The sequence below is a fragment of the Egretta garzetta genome, unplaced genomic scaffold, assembly GCF_000687185.1.
Source record: "Egretta garzetta isolate BGI_Z169 unplaced genomic scaffold, ASM68718v1 scaffold108, whole genome shotgun sequence".
Lineage (NCBI taxonomy): Eukaryota > Metazoa > Chordata > Aves > Pelecaniformes > Ardeidae > Egretta > Egretta garzetta.
This window is the reverse complement of record NW_009260614.1, coordinates 2321837-2336132: the sequence shown is the minus strand read 5'-3', so window position 1 is coordinate 2336132 and position 14296 is coordinate 2321837. Positions and strand designations below refer to the sequence as shown.

The 14296-nt window shown below is 45.9% G+C and overlaps 1 protein-coding gene across 1 annotated transcript in view; it reads left to right on the top strand.

Annotated features, from left to right (window-relative positions):
• The window catches only part of GALNT17 (polypeptide N-acetylgalactosaminyltransferase 17), a gene marked incomplete at its 5' end in the record, with an annotated part of 214860 nt that overhangs the window by 91083 nt on the left and 109481 nt on the right, over positions 1–14296 (top strand). The gene's annotated exons all lie outside the window — the stretch shown is intronic.

Genomic DNA, 14296 nt, shown 5'->3' with positions numbered 1-14296 from the left:
TGTTCGGGCAAAACAAAAGCAGGAGGGGAGGGAATAGCTCGGTGTGGGTGGGCTGGGGCTGCTCTGAATGCAGAGGTCAGTGATTTTCCCTTGACAGCTCCTAGCTATCAGAAACGATGCTATGATCAGGAGTGGTTTTCTGGCCAGGTGAATAGGATGTATTGCTCCTAACTTGGTTAATATGGAGAAGTCTTGTCCTCAGGTGTATAACAGATGCATATGTGCAAATCCACGCCTGATCTGAACCAAAATATCTGTGCTTTGGTCAATGATATAATCCATGGAGGCTGGAATTAGGTCTAGTCCCATTTACACAGAGACCTTTTTTATTCGTTTGGGCTCCCTTGTTCCAGACAGCATATTCATAGAATCATAGAATCATGGAATCATTTAGGTTGGAAAAGCCTTTTAAGCTCATCAATCCCAGCCATTCCCCTAACCCTGCCATCCCACCACTAAACCCTGCCCCTAAGCACCGCATCTGCCTGGCTTTTAAATACCCCCAGGTGTGGGGACTCAACCCCTTCCCTGGGCAGCCCCTTCCAGTTCTTGGAATCTTATTCAGCCATCAGTGGAATCTTGGCATCTTGTTCAGCCAGCAAGGAAGTGTTGCAAGGAAGAGCAACGTCTTTTATTAGACTAAATGCTGTAGTTGGGAGAAACAGGCTTTGGGCACGGGATGTCCCCTGGGACTGAGGCAGGACCCCAGGAGCTGTCAGGCAAGGTGCACAGGGGAAACTGGACCCAGCCAAACATGACATTTAAATATTTGGCATGACCTTCTGTTCTGTTGTCTTGCATGAACGCGGTTTTAATTCCAGTTTCAGTGTGCTTGGGGCAGTGGTTAAGGAGGGCAGGCTGTGGCAGGGAGGTGGGGGGACGGGCCTCTCTGTGGAGGTTGGTGTTTGCTGGCAGGGGAGGTGAGAAGAAGGGAAAGACACAGGGAAGAAGAGTGGCTGACCGAGGAGGAGGAGGAGTGCTACGGGCAGCCGAAGGGTTGGATGGCTGTGAAGAGGCGGAGGGGGGAGACCAGTACCTAATGCAAGGAGGATGTCGGTTTTGTAGGATGTGGCTTTGCTCCAGGCTCGCTGGGTATAAACCAGTTTACAAAGGCGTCCGCCAAGGCCAGGAGTGTAAGTGGGGTCACACGGATGGTGGACACTTACACGCATCTCCTGATCCACCAAAACACTTTTATTTTTCCCCTTGGTTCAATGCTGAGAGCCAGCAGGTACTGCTGAACTTTGAGTGAGCGCTGCTTTGGTGTTCTATGTACTTCAGATCTACTGCTATAGAAATGAAAGGTTTGCCGTGGGAGTTGTCTTCTGTTGGGCAGAACGTCATATTTAGGTTGTTCTGGTGCTTGTTTTGTCTTTAAAAAATGCAGACAGGATATTGAGCATCATATTTCCACATTTAAGCAGCTTGCCAACAGTTACTGCTTAGGAGGAGCTGGCAGTTGCCAGAGGTTTATCAGTCTGCTCTGGGGTTCCTGCAACTTTCTACACCGTTTTCGGAGACAACCTGGGAACCTGATGCCCTGTGAGCCCCATGGCATCTGCAGCCCTGTAATCCCCAGGGTCTGCCTGCTCAGCTCCTGAGCACTGCCGGGTTGAACCACCAGTGAATTAGAGATCAGAAGGCTTACGGAGATGCTCGACTGGCAGCAGCAAGGATGCACGTTATCATCTGCTTTGGCTTTTTTAAAGGCATCTGTAATGTGGATGCTGCTGCTTGAGGCCACGGTGTGTGGGAATGGGGGCTTGGGGGCTAAAGGGAGCCCGGGTGGAAGGGCACTGCCTCTGAAGCGTGCTCTGGGAGAGGGCTTCTGCAACAAACCCCGCAGCCTCCCAGCCGTGTTTAATAATTAAACAACTTACTAAAATAACATCATTAACATGTGCTGGGGGAAGGATTATGAGAAAGATAAATCGGTAGAGACCACAACAAAAAGCTAATGAAAAACACTGTCTTGTTGCATTGTGGTGTGTAACCACGTACAGACCAGAACTAAATGACGGCAGTTATTTTTTTGTCATAAAATGCTATGAAAACTATGCACTTTATGGCAATATTTGCGTGAGAGGGATAGCAGTACAGAACTCCATGTAATTGTGCATGGGATTAGAGGAAATTCTGAAATTACAGTGTACAGAGGTACGTTAGGTTTTTAGAGACTATTTAGGATAAGAGTGGGAGCAAAGCAAGGCAGTTTATTCCCTTTTTTATTTTTGCTTTTTCTCTCTCGATGCATGGGGATTATGGCAGCCCCAAGAGAGGTTCCCCTGCCTGCGGGGGGTGCTCCCGCGTCCTTGTGAGCCCCGATGTGTCAGCCCCTACCCAACACTCAACAGCAGAGACTGGAGACAGACAGCTGTGTGAATACATTTGGAGGCAATTTTCTCTCATGGATAATTCACAAGATATAATTATCCAGGCAAAGAGAGAGGGATGCTGGTGTAATACCTGTATTCTGTAATACATCTTCTTTTGTATTTTTTTTTCCCCGTTAACATATAAAATCCTGATACACAAAGATACCCTCAGTCTTAGCACTCATGCATGCATTTCGCAGTTAGACTTGCCTTGCTGGGCTTACAGGATTCCTCTGACTACCTCTGCCCAGAAGATAAAATCGTGATTACAGCATAATGTATCATAGCTAAATTAGTTCTCACAGAACAGGCAGACAGTAAGTGGCATTTGAAACGGTCATCATATAAATCCCAATCTTCATCAGCATGAGCTCTCTCAGGGATATTTTGATTTCCTAGTTCAAATGGTGCTAATGAATACATGCTTGCATATATATACCTGGACATACTTTGCTCTAGGAGATGTAGCCAGGATTTATCCAGTCATTTGTTATTAATTGTATACATTGATCAGTGTTTATGGAGAGTCCGGTAAACCAGTGTTAACAAAAAATCAGAAATGCTTTCCATGTCCTGTGGCAAGCCCAAAAAAGGTCTTTGGAAATGCTGTGAAATAGCAGGTTGGTGACCTGACGTGGACATGGGGTATCCCAGAGTGGGATCTGCCTTCTCGTGGTGTCCAGTAATTCGTTTCCCACCTGGCAAAGAGTGAGGTTTTTTGGGCTTCTTGGGGTACAGAGCCTGTCCGCTGCTGCAGCATTGGTGGGCTGCGAACCTCAATGCCGGTGGTTTGTTCCGCTTGACTTATTTAATTCATGCTGCATCAGGTTTTGTCAAAAAGCAGCTTTGGAGAAACTGCTGATATCTGGAAGATTTATGGCTAGATGTGCTGATTGCGCTTCAGTTGTAACACTCATGATTTATAATTACATATGTGAGATATTGATGGCTCCAGGGGTCTGCTGCAGGAAAACAATTAAATGCACTCTTGCATCTGTGTCTCTTCAAGAAGCCAAGCAAGCAGGCAGTGCATATTAAGCAGCCTTGAGGACGAGGGGACACTTACCTGAGCATGGAAATTGGGGTCGTCACGCTTTTTCTGCTGGCAGTAGTTCCCACAACCCACCGGAGAGAAAAGAAACTTGAATCTTTGCTTCTTGGTTGGTGAGTCCATTGACAGCGCTGTGACCCTGCAGGTCCCAAACAATAGATTATTTAGAATATAATGCATTTCCTGATGTTCTCTTTGTGTTTACCACACTTGGCTGGGCGGATCAGTTGTGTCCGAGAGGCAAAAGTGCTGCTGAAGAGCTCCATTAGTTAGCAAACCCCCATAACGTGTTGGGCTCGAAGAAGTCGTCGGGTGATGCGGGAGATGACAAAGCCGCCTCTTTCCAAGCATGCGGAGTGCCAGCTGGGACCCAGCTAGCAGGTTAAATTGCACTTTGGATGGGGCTTTGCTGTAGCTGTTTTATGCGGTCCTTAATCTTTACTGGTGTTGGAAGACAAAAGCTCATTTAATTAGTATTAAGATCACTGTGAGGAGGAAATCGGTTTTGAGAGTTATGGGTTGTAAAAGAATAAAAAGGCTGTTAGGTTTGGGGTTTTTTTAGGACGAAAATAATTTGAATTAACCCACCCAATTACCTGTTATCTCAGCCTCACAAACGCTAATGGATTTGCTTTTGCAACGTACTTAAGAAAGAGCAAACTCTCATCCTGGTTGTGTAAATGATGCAGAGGTCAAGACAAAAAAACCCTACCCTGTTTTAGGTTATTAGATACGACATGTGAGTGGAGAGAAGGTGTCTAATTCTACTACTTAACCAAATGCTCACAGTGTTTAATATGAACTGTTCTCTCAGTCATAGGCTGCAAATGGTGTTGAGGTCTCCCACTTTGGTTGCTGTGCCTTTCACTTGCAGTAAGACCATAGGGATTTGTGGTGATACATAAAATATATATATATTGATAATATATATTTGTATTTTATATGTGTATATATATTTTAATTCCAGAAACCACTAGCTATTGTTTTTCTTAGTACTCCCAGCAGCCATTATCCCATGCTGGCTTTCAAAAGCGCAGAAAATTGGTATTTTCTTTATTTTAAGAGTGTGTCCTTTCCTCTTTTAGTCTGCCCACTGAGACTTCTTCCAGGAAACTGTTACAGACTGAAATTTTTGTCCACATGGGATATGCACAAACCTTGAGAAAGCCATAGGAGTAAACCAGTTCTCTCCAGCCCTGCAGAATGATGCAAGTGGATCTTCGGGTCTGGGACAACTTGTTCCTGCAGTGCATCCACACCTTTGCGGGGATGAGCATGTTACGGCAGCACATCAAAGCCTTAATAAGTAGGTTTAGACAGGCTTGCTTAAACTATTACAAATATTTTTACTGACATTTCAGTACTCAGCGTGGCAGGTTATCAGAAGGCATCCAGCAACTTGGAGATGCAGCAGACTGTTAAACGTGGGTGACATGTGAGGACAGGGCAGAATTTCAAGGATTATTTCCTTGGTTTCTGTTGGTTTGTTTTGAAAAATCCCAAACTTCCTTTCATACAAAATGCTGAATGTTTTTAAAATTAGTGCTTCCTGCCTTTAAGTAGCATCTACAAATTGCAGGGAAATTCCCACTTCTGTGTGAAGACAGTTGTAAGATGTTCTCGCTCTTTGGTGTAGCTGCTTTGGAAGGCGGGGGAGAGCTGATTTCCATAGGAGCTAGACGTGGGGTGATCATGATAACTTGCATTTGGAAACCTCACCTGGTATGTCTGAGAAGATACTTGTGTGCAGGTGTTTGCTTAGAGGGATCGGATGTGTGCTAATGTCACAACAGCTGCAGAACACTCACAGAGCTCTTTAATGGCTTCGTATAAAATTTAAATCAAACACAAAGATAAAATAATGGTACTGATGATCCATCTCCGTCTCTAAAGCCCTTTTTCATAAGCAGCTCAAAGAAAATAAACTCTGTGTTGACCACCCAAACACTTTTTGTTCCTTGAAGTCTGATTCTCCTCCAAGCCCTATACCTATACTTGCTGCGGTTGCATGTCCGGGGAGATCAGTGTCCCACTGTCAGGTTTATAGTAAAAATCCCCATGGTCTCAAAGTGCATTGGCCCAGACCTCAGTCCAATGGACATTGATCCCCAGGCAAAGGTTTTGTTAGTGCTTCTGGAAGGAGAGCTGCTTCTCGTGTAAACGGTTGAATAAATCAAACCCCAGCCATCCTTACGTGGTTGCTGGAGACTTGTGCTTCCGAGCGTGTGGCTCTTAAACTTAAGGTCTGATCACTCCTGGCTGGCATGGGTCAGAACGGGCGTGTCTGAAGACTTGAAAATAAGGTAACAGAAGAAGAAACGGAGGGACTTTTTAAATCAGTGTTTAATTTGGGGCAGTCTTGATTGGGTTTAGATTCTGGGAGAGGGAATATTTAGGTCAGAATCACGACCTCAGTGAACTTTGTCATCCTTTCTCCAGATTAAATTACAACCATCAAGTGCTTTACCATCTTCAAAAGTGCTTTGACAAGAACCTTTTCAGTTTTCTCAGTTTGGGTTTTCCTTTCAGCCATGAGGTTTTTGGTGATGGTTTGAGACCACAGAGGGAAAAAAACCCAAACCTCAAACGTTTTATTGACTTCCCTGATTATTATTTTAAAGTTATTGGGGAGAAGTGAACCCCAACTCACTGTACAAAGTGACTTTCACTCACTGGTGTGCTATTTTTAAGATCTTAAACTTCACAGAGATTCCCCGTGGTGTCAGAAACCTGCCATGAGCTTTGGATGTTTCAAAGCTCAGATTGCTGGTGTCATGCCTTTTTATGATGGATTCTTTCTCTGGTCATTTTTAATGATACATAATTTAGTGCAAAGCGTAAAAGAAAGGTGCCTAATAATTTGTAATAGTGTCAGGTTTGACAAGATTAACAGATTTGTGTCACTGCCGGAAAGACCGGAAAGACTCTGCTGAGGGTGCACCTGAGATTTAAGCATATGTAGCTGGTTAGCAGTACCCCGTATGATGACCAGCTACCTCCGTGTATGTTAGTGCTGTATCTTGTTTCAGAAAGTCTTTTTATTTTCGTAAGACAGTCCATGGGATTGCAAATGTTGGCTGCATCCAGAAGCTGGGGTTGAGCCAAACCTCACTGAACCGTGGCAAGGTTCCCACTAAACACCAGGGTTTGGGAGGTTGACCCCACAGTGACAGATCAATATTTCTCCAGTTTCTGAGCATCATGGCCAATGTTGTCATCATAGATGTCAGTGTGTCATGGTATGGACACAATGGAAGTACCCAGATGGGCTCATACTTGGCCAATTTGGCCAAGTGACCTTGAAAAGGCAGCGCTTGTGCACTTTTTAGGTAGGCCATTTTGGAGCATGGAGTGGGATTTGGGTGCAGTATTACATAGCTCCCCCAGAGAAGGCTGTGCTTCTCCTGGGATGGAGGAGACCCATCCCTTGAGTCCTGAGCCTTCAAGCCAGCTTGGTGCAGACCCCCCCTGCAGTCAGGAGCCCTTTACAGCCTGCTCTTTGCCAAACTGAAGGTGTTCTCGCAGGTAAAACGTCAAGTCCTCCTTGAGCACCAAAGGCAACAGGGCTTCTTCCTGAAGAGCCTTTAAAACTGGGTGAGGGACAGTTAGCCTGCGGGCTTGTCCCTTCAGGGGGTGGGCAGAGGGTGCAGGGAAGGGAGCAAATCCTCTTTCCTGAAGGGAACCATAGTTTATTGGTATAAAATGTTAACGTAATCCATTTCTATAAAGAAAGGAAGCTGGCCATACTGGAAGCTTGGCATAAGAGAAGGATTTTGATTAAGAAGAAAAAAAAGCATGCTCCTGATGTTAAAAAAAAAAATAAAATGAATACTTGCACTGCCAGAACTTTTAATCTGATACCCAAGTCACAAAACCAGATTTTATTGATGTCAAAGTTGCTTTAGAAACGGAAAGAGTAAACAGGATTTGGCCTTTAATTTGTGAAGGGTTTTGATTTTTCAGAGGCATTAAAGAGACAGAAAAGATGGGTATTGAATTATTTAACAATTGCTAGTAAAATTAAGCTTCAGTCAGCCTGTTTTCACCGAAATAATCTTATGAATAAAAACAAAACAATCTGGGGCAACAGCAATATACAGAGCTCATCTCCTGCTGACTGAATTGTTTCAAAGTAGTCCATGAAGTGGTTTTGCAAGTCAAAGCCAAGTGGAGCCTTTTCTGTGGTCTGTTCGCACTTCCCCGAGGAGAAGGCTGCTGTTGATGGATTATACAAGCATCTTTTCTCTCTAAATCTAAAACTGAGGGGAAAATATGCAAAAAGGAGTTGGGGGAATTTGGTACTTTGAATTTCTTTTTTTTCTTTGGCAGATGGCATTTAAGTGATTTATTGGCCCAAACCAATCTATTCTCATTAAGAAGCAAGTATTTAATGACTTCGGAGGTGGGTATTCAAAACAGAGATGTGATAATCGGGCCGACTGCGCTCGATGACAAAATATAGCAGCCCTTCATCAAACAGACTTAAAAGAGTGTTTGAGAGCAAGTGCTGAGGGCTATGATTTTCTTTCATGTGCACTTTAATTCACTGTCCCTTTCAGTCAGTGGCGCATAAATAGGCATAGTTTAAATTAAAGGAAAAATAGATCCTTATTATCATATCCATCAGTCGGAGCAGTAAGTGTTTGATGCCTTGGGAGCTCCCAGCTGCCTCTGCTTGGGAGCACGGGAGGCTTTTAGAAACTATCCCGCGCTCTCCCTGCCCAGAGCACCGGCTTGCTGCTCCGTGTTGGATGGTCTAAATCAAATCTTCTCGAGGTTCAATCTTTAAATGCTTTTATGGTGCTTGTCAAGCCTGTACACACGGGTGCGAGCAGCAGGCTTGCATGTCGCCTGTTTAATGGGCAAAACGCATTGTGGGGCTTGTCCGTGAAACCCGGGCTTGGCAGGCACGGAGCAGGAGGCTGCGGTGGTGGCTCGGCACTCTCCCTTCAGCCGTCTGTGGCAAGCGCCCCGTTGCTGTGCTGGCAAGCCCAGCCAGCCGTAGCTGCCTCTCTTCTTCCCGGGTGTTTAGTGCAGACATGTGGGTTTGGAAGTCTGCAACCAGAAGAAGCTGGAGAAGGGTGGTTTTGCGAGTTCCTAATGGTTTTGTTGCCGTCACTTGTTTCCATCACTGCTGAGCCTGTTGGTACATGGTTTTCTGAAAATTTAGCTCTTTGAGTATTTTACAATTCTGGCATTTCAATTTGGTTTCTTAGAGCTCCTCGGGGAAGTTGGAGGTAATGTTGCTCATTAGGCTGTGTGGTGGCTTTTGACTTTGCAATGGGACAGGATCAAGACCACAAACCTTCTTGTGCGGGGCAGCAGACCCCTGCCTTGGCTGTGGTACGTGTAAGTGTGGGTCCAGGCTAGCTGGCTGGTGTGGACCAGCAGCTCCAGAAATGAATGGCGTGGGACCTTGAGGACCTCAGTGATGTGGAAGGACATCTGATAAGGTAAAAGTCACCTAGAGAACAAAAGGAGGGGATAAGGTGGCAGAGCGCAGCTGTAGGTAGAGCGTGATTTGGTGGCAGCAGCGAGGAGTGGATGGCCTGGCGTGCGTGATCGATGGCCTGGCTGCCAGCTCGCTCCAGTCAATCACTGCTTACTCTGAAGACAGGACTTTCCTGGGAGAATTTGTTTTACAGTCAATTCGTGCCTGGATCAAGCAGTAGCTTTGAGAGCACTATTAGTTAGGTGCAGGCTTGGTCTCTACTGCTGTTCTGCACAGTGGGCCATGCCCACACGTCCTGTGGATGCAAGAATCGCTGCTGAACACTGAGCTTTGAAAGAGACAGCTTCTCTCCAGAGCACAGTCCCCACAGCCCCATCATTTGTCACGGGAAGTGACACATCAGAGAAGCTCGAACTTCAAACTAAGCATCACAGGTTGGAATTCAGGAGAGCGTTTCAGGCTTTGACAAGAGGCTGGTGGTTGGGTTCCTGGAGGCACGGTACTCCAGGGTGGTGATCCCCCACCCCCATACACATGGGTGCACTGCCTCCCCATCTTCTGGGAAGAAGAACTGAAAAGTTGGTATTTGCTGCCTTCTGCAGCCAGGCTGGTCTTATAAGGCCCTTGATGGAGTTATGTGCATTGGGCTCCTTCAAAGAACAGAATGAGGATTGGCAGGCAATATTGTTGCCAGTGATTCTTTTGCATTCATACGTAAACAAAAACACATTCAAACGTGTTTTAGTTGCTGGTTTTTGAGAGTCCAGAATGAGGGTCATGAATGCCTTTAAATGATGGTGTGTCGTGACAGCCTGGTGCCTGGTTTTGCCCTGCGGATGGAGAGGCTGCCTACCTGCAGAAGCACCACTGGCTTGTGAAGCCCTGCTGCACTGCAGCTTCTCTAGCGGCTTTATGGAAGAGCATCAGCTGCGCTGGTCCAAAGGGGTTTGGTGAGACCTGAAGGGGTTTGGTGAGGTGCTGGGTCATCGATGCTCCTGCTTCCCCCAGCTGAGCCCCGCATCTTCAGCTCATGTATTTGAATTCCACATGGAGGGAGGATGGGGGGGAGGAGGAGTCCTCACAGCTCATTAAGTTTTTTGGAGTCCCCAAATCAGAAACCTTCTTGTGCTTCCAGTCCCAAGAGGATCTGGGGAGAGCAAAAAGACTGTTGCGGGGAAATGGGGGGCTGGGAGCAGAGTTTGCTGTGCTTAGCTCTCTGGCTGAATCTCTGCCTTGCCATGATGGCTGAGGAAGGCTGGTTCTTCTGCGCGGGGCACCGTGGCTTTTAATGAACACCTTTCTCAGATCCCAGTTGCCTTGTAGCTGCTCTGCTCCTTAGAAGATGAGCAGGTACTTACTAATGAGAGGTCAGGTTGGGGTTGTTCTGAGGTTGATCTCACTAGCACTCGCTTTGCTCTGATTAATGCCTGGGCAAACTCAGCTTTTTTGAGGGGGGCAGGGAACTGGTTCAAGCCTGCTGCATTGAAGCAAAGAAATCTGCTGTCTGTAAGGAGGGCTGGAGGCTGGGCTCTGCACTGGGCTTGTCTGCCCTGGGGGGAGCAGCTTGCAGCCGGGCCCCTCCCTTCTTTAGTCCTGTCTTTAAATTTGCAAGCATGGAGGCAGGAGTAATAGTCTGGCGTGACATCTCTGTTAACCCAGCCCAGCCTGCAGCACCAGCTGATAGCATGGCATCGCTGCTCCAATGCCAGGGTAGCGTGTCCTTCTCCTTCCTTACTCTTTCTGTCTCTCTCTGTGGTTTCCCTTCAGGAAAAAATAGGTTGGGGGGGGAGGGAAGACAACAGGAAATGTTTCAGTGACCTGCCAGTGGCTTTGCGTGGTGCCACAAGACCTCAAAGTTTTGCAGTTGCAGCAAGCTGGTCTGTCCGAATGGGAAAACTGGGCTGAAGAGGGGGTCTCGGTGCTGGGAGAAGGTGGGTGTCCCGGCTTTCGCACAGGTCGGGCAGAGGGGTGCGCTCCTCCATGGTGGGCATCCCGTATCTGGATGAGCCTCCGGAGAGAGGGAGGCTCAGGTTTGTCTTTGTAAATTCTTCCCAAAGTCACTGCTTGGAGGTGTTTTGAAAGAGCTCTTTCCTCTGCGAAAGCATTAGATTGATGCCTGCAAAGGCAATGGTTCATTCTGTTACCATCGCTGCCGCCGCCACCACCACTCTATTTTTCTTCGCAATTAGAAAAGCCATCAATCATTTTCACAAATGTGCACCTTATAATTGCCTCCTCGCACTCCCTGTTTAGCGTCGATGTTCTTGTCAAGTCCAGCCCTGGGAGAAAAGAGCATCTGACAGGTATCCCTGAGCTCAGTGGAGGTTCTCTGCAAATGCAGTTTCCACATGGGATTTAATGACCATGTGATTTCGTGTTGCTGGCTTCTTTTTTAGGAGAAAGAAGGTTTGGGGTTTGTGTGGGGTCTTTTTGTTGGTTTTTGTTGTGAGTTTTTTTATTCTATTACAGTGACAGAAATTCTTCTTTAGGTTTGGGAAGTCTGCGAAGGCAGGGAGCCAAGAAGCAGAATTGTGAAATCCTTGCAGTGCAAACGTTATGCAGGCAGAAAAGCAGACAAGTTGGAAAACTGCGGACTCCTGGGGAGGTGCCACTTAGGGTTTTGAAGCTGGTGGCAGTCCTGAGTGTGACTGGAGTTGAACCGCTGAACGTGTCAAGGACATATGTGGCCAAAACAGAGGCAGGAGCAAAGGCTGGAACTGAGAAAGGGTTTGGGGATGCAGATTTCCCCCCCCCCGCCAGGTTTAGAGGGAATTGGGAAGTTCCCTGGTGCTCAGTTGCCTGCGTGCCCTGGAAGAGCCAATAAGACAGATTTTGATATGAAGCTGGCTGGACAGCAGCACAATGGGTGCATTAAAACTGCTCTTACCTGTATGTGTTTGCATTTCATAAAAAGATCTGATGGTTGGTCAGAAGGGCGAGCGCTGCCATTGTAGGGCTAATCTGTCATCTTGAACAGCGCATGCTAATTTGGATTAAAATGGAGGACACAGTGGCTGAGAGTAGTTCCCCTGGATATTCTCCTCTCTTCTCAGTATAGCTGCGACTTTCACAGTGACTTGGGACGTCTCCTTGCATTCCCTTCTCTTTTGGGTGAAGAAAAGGGACGTGAACGCTTACTAACCAATGTTGTATCAGCCCAGCGTTCAGGCTTATCCCTTTGCTTCAGCTGACAGCTGTGTGGGTATCGTCTCAGAAGGAGGCAGAAAATATCAAGAAGAAATAAACCACAGAAGCACTGGGGTTTGTCCTTTCTCTTCGTCCATAGACATGGGTGTGGGCAGTCGTGAGTTTGGTCACCATTTCCGAGAAGTAAAAAAAAAATAAATATGTTTTTCTATTAGATGGCAAGGTTTGATGGCAGTATTTCACCTTCTTCTGGGTGAATTTTCAGGGTCTGGGTCTGTCTAATCTACGTGCTAGTTTGTTTTCTTCGTATTGCAAAGCTCTGTCCCCTGGTCAACAAATGTAATGTTTCTGCTAGAATATTTCTGCTGGAAGAAAATGTGGTTGTACAGAGAGGGAAGCACACAATGTGCAGTGTTGCTGATGGGGAGCTGAGCTCTGACTGAAGTGGAAAGTGGAAGGAGAGGAGAGATTCGAGTTACTTTTGGAACAGAAATGAGGATATGGGGGAAGCAGCTGGCTGGCTTGCTGCTAGCCACGGTGGATGGTTCCAGCTGATTTTCAGAGGGGGACTTGCAGTTATTGCCAAGGAAAATCACCTGGGCATTCATGAAGGCAAGTCTTATAAAGGAGCAATAGTTTTAGTGGACTGTGGCACCAGGCTGATGGCCTCCTTGTATCCGGGCCGGGGAAGCAGCTATTGGAAGGGGCTCTTAACGCTCCATGCGGTAAAATACTTACGGTCGAGATTCCTAGGGAGGTCTTGACATAAACCAAGGAGCTTTGCAGACCTTATTAGTTATCAGGGCTGTACAATAGAGGCGCATTTTCCATTTTAGTAAGGAATACCCTTGCAGAAAGACGATGTAGTATGACTACTTTTTTTCCAGGGAGCAGTCCTCCTCTTGCTGATTTATGGCTGGCTTAGGCAAGGAAGTCCTGCATGCCTAGTAAAGTGGGTTCATTTTTAACTGAGAGGGAGCGTTTTCTTTTTAGACAGTAGTTTCTTTTTGTGCTTTTGTGAAATAGACTTTAATATAGAAATAAATCATCAGAGCATTACTAAATTAAAAATCAGTATAAAACCAGACAGTGCTGCTAAGCCAAGGTTAAACTTGGATCAGGAGATCAGATTATAGTTTCATCAGTCTTTCCTCCCACTCTTTCTTAATTTGGTACTGAAATAAACTTAATAACCATTTCAAAGCTATGTACACCCAGCTGCTTTGAAGAACAGTCTCCTGGTCCTCATGTTCTTATTTTGGGTCACGCGCATCATTGCACTAATGTGCTATAGCTGTACTCCTAGATGCCACAATTTATTTGGATGCAAAAGAATTACGCTCACTTGGAGCAGATATTAACATCAAGTTTACCTATCTTCTCTGGAAAGCCAAAGAAGAAAAGGAAGCATTTGCAGTCTACCAGCGGGTTTGTGGTTGATTCTGTTTACTCTCGCATCTGTCCCCTGGCTCACTTTTAAAGAGCGTTGAATTGACAACATCATTAGGAGGAGAACTTACCACCACTAACAGGCGGCTTGGCACTTAGCAGTCATAAGGGACACATTGGCAGAGGTATGTAGGTGCCTGATGATTTACTGGTGCTGGAGGGGATTTATAAAAATCTGCCCAGGGTATATTTTATTCCTCGCAGTCAGTCTAACCCAAGAGACCTGAGCTGGCGTTTCTATAAGCCTTGCATTTGGTCCCTTTCAAAGTCTCATCTTTAATTACTTTGCACCTCCATGCCCATCAGTTAAATGAATGCGATGGTATTTTCTTCCCGCTTTTCCTCTTTCTGTTACTGAATGTGTAATGTGACAAAATACTGGACTGTGTTCTTAACTTGAAGAACTAAACCAGGAATGTTTAAATGGTGCTAAATGTGATAGGTGGCAAAGCCCTTTGCTGAATCCTGGCCGCTGTTTGGAATGGCTTCTGTACAGGTCTTTTTGCTATTTGTTTGCCGTAATCTCGATCCGTTGTCTAGATGGCACTGCTAAACAAATGAGATGATAATTAGCATAGCAACATCAGAGGAAGTTGATTTTCCATCTGTAATAAGGATGATGATAATTAAACATGCATGACCTCATTGGATTGAATATGAATCAATTAAAATTAAAGCTTGTTGGGTATTCTTTTTCTCCTGTGAATTTTTTCAGAGAAAGCAAGAACAATATAACAAGTTCTAATGAAAAGAAATTGGGCCAATTTGCACCCTCAATATTAAAAAACAAAACTGATGTGAGTTCTTCGGGGGGGGGGGGGT